Source organism: Triticum aestivum, chromosome 7B (assembly GCF_018294505.1).
Source record: "Triticum aestivum cultivar Chinese Spring chromosome 7B, IWGSC CS RefSeq v2.1, whole genome shotgun sequence".
In the NCBI taxonomy this organism is placed as follows: domain Eukaryota; kingdom Viridiplantae; phylum Streptophyta; class Magnoliopsida; order Poales; family Poaceae; genus Triticum; species Triticum aestivum.
In genome coordinates this window covers 94,634,235-94,641,868 of record NC_057813.1, presented here as the reverse complement: position 1 = coordinate 94,641,868, position 7,634 = coordinate 94,634,235, and positions in this window count along the sequence as shown.

Genomic DNA, 7,634 nt, shown 5'->3' with positions numbered 1-7,634 from the left:
TAATAAAAACCAAAACACAGTATTCAATGGCAGTATTTGTGCAATGACGATTTAACTAATAAAGTAAGACATATTAAAAGACAATATCTAGCATATAAATGATACAAAAGATGACTTTAGAAAGAGAGAATCACATCTGGTGACTTTTAGTAGTGGCCAACACTCTAGCCAGATTAATTTCATCCTCTCGAGAAGAGAAGATAGGCGTGCGTGCCTAGACTGTAAGGTGATACCTGGGGAGAGTGTTGTACCCCAGCATAAGCTGGTGGTTGCTGACTTCCGCTTTCGGATTCGTGTCCAGCGGGATAAGCGTGCCAAGGTCGCTAGAACGAAGTGGTGGAAGCTCAAGGGGGAGGTAGCTCAGGTGTTCAAGGAGAGGGTATTTAAGGAGGGCCCTTGGGAGGAAGGAGGGGATGCGGACAATGTGTGGATGAAGATGGCGACTTGCATTCGTAAGGTGGCCTCGGAGGAGTTTGGAGTGTCCAGGGGAAGGAGAAGCGAAGATAACGATACCTGGTGGTGGAATGATGATGTCCAGAAGGCGCTTAAAGAGAAGAAAGATTGCTTCAGACGCCTATACCTGGATAGGAGTGCAGACAACATAGAGAAGTACAAGATGGCGAAGAAGGCCGCAAAGCGAGCTGTTGGTGAAGCAAGGGGTCGGGCATATGAGGACCTCTACCAACGGTTAGGCACGAAGGAAGGTGAAAGGGACATCTATAAGATGGCTAAGATCCGGGAGAGGAAGACGAGGGATATTGGCCAAGTCAAATGCATCAAGGACGGAGCAGGCCAACTCTTGGTGAAGGACGAAGAGATTAAGCATAGATGGCGGGAGTACTTCGACAAGTTGTTCAATGGGGAGAATGAGAGTTCTACCATTGAACTGAATGACTCCTTTGATGAGACCAGCATGCGTTTTGTGCGGCGCATCCAGGAGTCTGAGGTGAAGGAGGCTTTAAAAAGGATGAAAGGAGGCAAGGCGATGGGCCCTGATTGTATCCCCATTGAGGTGTGGAAAGGTCTCGGGGACATAGCGATAGTATGGCTAACCAAGCTTTTCAACCTCATTTTTCGGGCAAACAAGATGCCAGAAGAATGGAGACGGAGTATATTAGTACCAATCTTCAAGAACAAGGGGGATGTTCAGAGTTGTACTAATTACCGTGGAATTAAGCTGATGAGCCATACAATGAAGCTATGGGAGAGAGTCATTGAGCACCGCTTAAGAAGAATGACAAGCGTGACCAAAAATCAGTTTGGTTTCATGCCTGGGAGGTCGACCATGGAAGCCATTTTCTTGGTACGACAACTTATGGAGATATATAGGGAGCATAAGAAGGACTTGCATATGGTGTTCATTGACTTGGAGAAGGCCTATGATAAGATACCGCGGAATGTCATGTGGTGGGCCTTGGAGAAACACAAAGTCCCAGCAAAGTACATTACCCTCATCAAGGACATGTACAATAATGTTGTGACAAGTGTTCGAACAAGTGATGTCGACACCGATGACTTCCCGATTAAGATAGGACTGCATCAGGGGTCAGCTTTGAGCCCTTATCTTTTTGCATTGGTGATGGATGAGGTCACAAGGGGTATACAAGGAGATATCCCATGGTGTATGCTCTTTGCGGATGATGTGGTGCTAGTTGACGATAGTCGGATGGGGGTAAATAGGAAGTTAGAGTTATGGAGACAAACCTTGGAATCGAAAGGGTTTAGGCTTAGTAGAACTAAAACCGAGTACATGATGTGCGGTTTCAGTACTACTAGCTGTGAGGAGGAGGTTAGCCTTGATGGCCAGGTGGTACCTCGGAAGGACACCTTTCGGTATTTGGGGTCAATGTTGCAGGAGGATGGGGGTATTGATGAAGATGTGAACCATCGAATCAAAGCCGGATGGATGAAGTGGCGCCAAGCTTCTGGCATTCTCTGTGACAAGAGAGTGCCACAAAAGCTAAAAGGCAAGTTCTACAGGACGGCGGTTCGACCCGCAATGTTGTATGGCGCGGAGTGTTGGCCGACTAAAAGGCGACATGTTCAACAGTTAGGTGTGGCGGAGATGCGTATGTTGAGATGGATGTGTGGCCACACGAGGAAGGATCGAGTCCGGAATGATGATATACGAGATAGAGTTGGGGTAGCACCAATTGAGGAGAAGCTTGTCCAACATCGTTTGAGATGGTTTGGGCATATTCAGCGCAGGCCTCCAGAAGCTCCAGTGCATAGCGGACGGCTAAAGCGTGCGGAGAATGTCAAGAGAGGGTGGGGTCGACCGATTTTGACATGGGAGGAGTCCGTTAAGAGAGACCTGAAGGATTGGAGTATCGACAAAGAGCTAGCTATGGACAGGGGTGCGTGGAAGATTGCTATCCATGTGCCAGAGCCATGAGTTGGTTGCGATATCTTATGGGTTTCACCTCTAGCCGGACTAAAGGCTTTGTTGTTGTTGTAAATGATACAAAAGATGGTACCAAATCAAAGGATTGATTGATATGAGTCTCCTATGAATGCATGCTCAATAAAGTAAAACATATGACACATCTCCTCCAAGGGCGACTAGGGTCCCTGCCGCCCATCGACGGCGGCGTCGATCTGCCTCATCTCCCGTGGCCTAGGTCCATGTGGCGTGGTGAATCCCGGCCCTTGCTGGCGGGAGGACTCCGTTTTCAGATATTTCTTTGAGTTTTTTTGGTTTATGTCTTGCTCAGTAAGGCAAGATGGCGGTGGCTTCCTGAAGATAGAATAAGGTTCTCCCTACCTAGCCTCCATCTCGGTGGTGCGTCTAGCATCGCCGGACAACGTGTGGAGGTGTTTCTCCAGTGGATCTCGCATAATTCAGTTGGTGGTTGTCTCTGGTGCATTTGTCTTATAAGGCCTTAGCACGACAACTTCTGACTATCTACTACAACAAGTTTTATCCGGCTCCGGCGAGGGAGGACGATGACGGTGGCGCGGCTTCGGCTCGCTTAAGTGCTTGTAGTCGTCGCTAGGTGGCATGCGAACCCAAATGTAAGTTGTATCATTTTCAGTGTTCATTGTACTGCCATAATTGAAGATGAATAGATTGAAAGTTTTCTCAATTTTTTTAATAAATTTTGAATTACAAATCGGAGCATTCAGTTTTTTTAACTTAGCAGGTTTAATAACAAATGCAAAATGTGAATTACTAAGTTGGATTCCACATTTATGTTCTTTGCAGAACAAAACTAAGGAAAACAATATGAAAAGGGAAAAGCTTAAGAATTAAAGATCATGTTTGAATCAAGCATCAAACACTGGCAACTAGCAAGAGAATTTCCGTGCAAAAAAGCTAGCAAGATAAATTGGGATTTGAAAACTGTAGCAACTAGCAAGAGAAATCTCTTCATCAACTAGCCTAAGACGGGCCATCTTCCTTTTCTCGACAAAAAGACTCCCGTTCGTGACACACTAGAAGCACATGCCCTTCTGTCTTTCTTGTTCTCGTTCACTTTTGATATTGGCTCACTTTTGGCGTAGCAGGCCTCCCTTTGGGAGGCCCGCACGACGGGCTATTAGCTCAGTGGTAGAGCGCGTCCCTGATAATTGCGTCGTTATGCCTGGGCTGTGAGGGCTCTCAGCCACATGGATAGTTCAATGTGCTCATCAGCGCCTGACCCGAAGATGTGGATCATCCAAGGCACATTAGCATGGCGTACTCCTCCTGTTTGAATCTGAGTTTGAAACCAAACAAACTTCTCCTCAGGAGGATAGATAGGGCGATTCAGGTAAGATCCCATGTAGATCTAACTTTCTATTCACTCGTGGGATCCGGGCGGTCGGGGGGGGGGGGGTGGCACCATGGCTCCTCTCTTCTGGAGAATCCATACATCCCTTATAAGTGTATGGAGAGCTATCTGGCCAATGGCCCAGCAAGAGGGGTAGGAAGTGGGTTGCGCCCCAGGCCAGCTTTTCTCTCTAGGTATGTAGTCTGAGAAATTTGTCATGCCCCAGGCCATTGTCTGGGCTATCTGGGGCCAGATCCGCCCATGGTTGTATCCACTAGCAAACCACAAGAAATATTATGGCCAAAACCAAGAGTTGGCTGCTATAAAATAAACACGATTGTCCTTTCATGAGAATGGAATGGGAGCTGTCGGTGTTGTACTTCGCAACCACCAAGGGAAAGTCATGGCTGGTACTGCGAGCTACCTAAGCTAGAGGGCTGAATATAATTGGCGATCCTGGTAGCCGCTGCTAGGTTCTGCAGTGGGCTGTTGAGCACCCGGTAGTTTCGAGGTTGATCACTCGGGAACAACCGGCACTTGTGCCGATTGGAACTAGGCTCTTGACGAGCGCGATCGTCCAATTCCTTATGCAGTCGCTCAAGGCGGTCTCGCTCGGCCAGAGTGGCCAAGCGCACTGACTCCATGGCCAGGGCCTCAGGACTTGTCCCAGTAATTGGAGTGTGCAAAGCTTGCTCATTCCTCCGATAGAGCTCATCGCTATGCTCCCAGTGAGAGCTTAGGGAACATATGGCTCATGGCGAGGAGAATGATCATCCCCCTGGTTATCGTTGTTCTGTCCGTGTGAGTGCCCACGTGCCCATCGCGGGGGCCTGTGTACCCTGGAGGACCATGCTGCTCTGGGCCGGCCATGAGTACTTCAGTCGTGGACTCGATGCTCTCACACTCGGACTCATCCACGGAGCCCTCCTGGATCCCATAGGAAAGGTCGGGGGCGGGCTCATCTGGCTCGAGTGCTGCCACATGCCCATGTTGGGGAACGCGGTAATTTCAAAAAAATTCCTACGATCACGCAAGATCTATCTATGTGATGCATAGCAACGAGAGGGAAGAGTGTGTCCACGTACCCTCGTAGACCGAAAGCGGAAGCGTTAGTTAACGCGGTTGATGTAGTCGAACATCTTCGCGATCCAGCCGATCCAAGTACCGAACGTACGGCACCTCCGCGTTCAGCACACATTCAGCTCGATGACGTCCCTCGTAGTCTTGATCCAGTTGAGGCCGAGGGAGAGTTTCGTCAACACGACGGCGTGGTGACAGTGATGATGAAGTTACCGGCGCAGGGCTTCGCCTAAGAACGACGACGATATGACCGAGGTGTGTAACTGTGGAGGGGGGCACCGCACACGGCTAAAAGATCAACTTGATCAACTTCTGTGTCTATGGGGTGCCCCCCTCCCACGTATATAAAGGAGGGAGGGAGGAGGAGGCCCGCCAAGGGGTGGCGAGCCTAAGGGGGGAGTCCTACTCTAAGTAGGTTTGGCTCCCCCCTTTCCTATTCCTATTAGGAGAAGGAGGAAGGAGGAGGAGAAAGAAGGAAAGGGGGCCCGACCCCCAAAACCCTAAACCAATTCGGTTTGGGCCTAGGGGGGGCGCACCCCGCCGCTTGCCCGCTGCCTCCTATCTCCACTAGGGCCCATTAAGGCCCATTGAATCCTCGGGGGGTTCCGATAACCTCCTGGTACTCCAAAAAATATCCGATACACTTCGGAACCCTTCCGGTGTCCGAATATAACCTTCCAATATATCAATCTTTATGTCTCGACCATTCGAGACTCCTCGTCATGTCCGTGATCTCATCCGAGACTCCGAACAACCTTTGGTCATCAAATCACATAAACTCATAATACAAATCGCCATCGAACGTTAAGTGTGCGGACCCTACGGGTTTGAGAACTATGTAGACATGACCGAGACATGTCTCCGGTCAATAACCAATAGCGGAACCTGGATGATCATATTGTTTCCTACATATTCTACGAAGATATTTATCGGTCAAACCGCATAACAAAATACTTTGTTCCCTTTGTCATCGGTATGTTATTTGCCCGAGATTCGATTGTCGGTATCATCATACCTAGTTCAATCTCGTTACCGGTAAGTCTCTTTACTCGTTCCGTAATACTTCATCCCGCAACTAACTCATTAGTTACAATGCTTGCAAGACTTATAATGATGAGTATTAACGAGAGGGCCCAGAGATACCTCTCTGAAACATGGAGTGACAAATCCTAATCTCGATATATGCCAACCCAACAAACACCTTCGGAGACACCTGTAGAGCACCTTTATAATCACCCTTTTACATTGTGATGTTTGGTAGCACATAAAGTGTTCCTCCGGTATTCGGGAGTTGCATAATCTCATAGTCTTAGGAACATGTATAAGTCATGAAGAAAGCAGTAGCAATGAAACTGACACGATCATAATGCTAAGCTAACGGATGGGTCATGTCCATCACATCATTCTCCTAATGATGTGATCCCGTTCATCAAATGACAACACATGTCTATTGTTAGGAAACACAACCATCTTTGATTAACGAGCTAGTCAAGTAGAGGCATACTAGGGACTATATGTTTTCTCTATGTATTCACACATGTACTAAGTTTCCGGTTAATACAATTCTAGCATGAATAATAACTTTATTATTGCCTCTAGGGCATATTTCCTTCAGCCCAGCCGCGGCCTGGAGGACCACGACGTGCTTGATCCAATGCTGGACCCGTGAGCGCCCAGAGCTCTTGTGGCGGCGGCCTGCACGAAGGAGAGGAGCCACTCGGTACGGGACCGATGGCTGTCGGAGAAGGACTCCATACGAAGATTCGCGGAAGTGCGCCGCACCACGGATGGGCAGCGACTCCACATCCAGCGGGGCCTCCTGGAGCTACGTTGCTTCGTCGGCGACGAAGCTGAGTGCTCCGAAACAAATCTGACCGCCGAGAATCATGTTGATGACGAATAATTCCACTTGCGCCGGACAATCGCTAGACGCACAGCCCCACGGTGGGCGCCAACTGTCGAGGCTACGATCCCGACAATGAGTACTAGGGGTACGAATGAGGGGCGGGGCCTAGCTATGCGCAAGTGTAGCACTCAGTTTTTACGAGTTCGGGCCCCTCTCAAAGAAGGTAACATCGCTATGTCTCGTGCCATGGGTCTTGTTTTCTCTTGGCGTGCGTGATTACTGGGGGTGTTCGGCCCTTGCCTTGGAGCCAGAGCGAGGCTTATATAGAGTTCGCCTTGATCTCTTAACTGCCACATTATAAGGGGATTAAAAGACTATAACTACGATAGTTACAGGTTGAGACAACCATGACGATGGCAGTTTCTGGTAACAGTAGTCATAAGTATACTTGAAGTCCGACTTAAGACTACTCACCGTTGCAGCTCCCACGTCGTCCTTACGTATTCTCTGTTCGAGTGGTGGTGGCTGGGCCGACTAGAGGGAGGACGTCCTAGTGTCGTCGGTGTATCCGAGTGGATTTCTCGTGGTGCGCATCTGAATGCGCCTGTGGTCCGGGAACCCTCCAATGATGGTGTGAGACCCTACGTGGGCCTTAGATGCCAGGTCCTTGACCCTACCTGTAGTAGGTGACCCCATCAGGGGGTGGATAGGATTTTTAATTTGGGGGGGGGGGGAGAGTGTACACCGGGGGCATGTGAGCTTTTTCTTTGGCTGGACGTAGGGGAGGGGGGACAACCGGGTTACCAAAAAAGGGTGGACGCCCACAAAATCTGTATACCAAGTGATTCTTGTGTAGCATCACCCTTTTTAGTTTATGTGACGGACTTAGACTTATCAATCATTGTGCACAATAAGTACATGTAAGTCGCTTGACTTTTGAATTTGGGCTAGTCGAT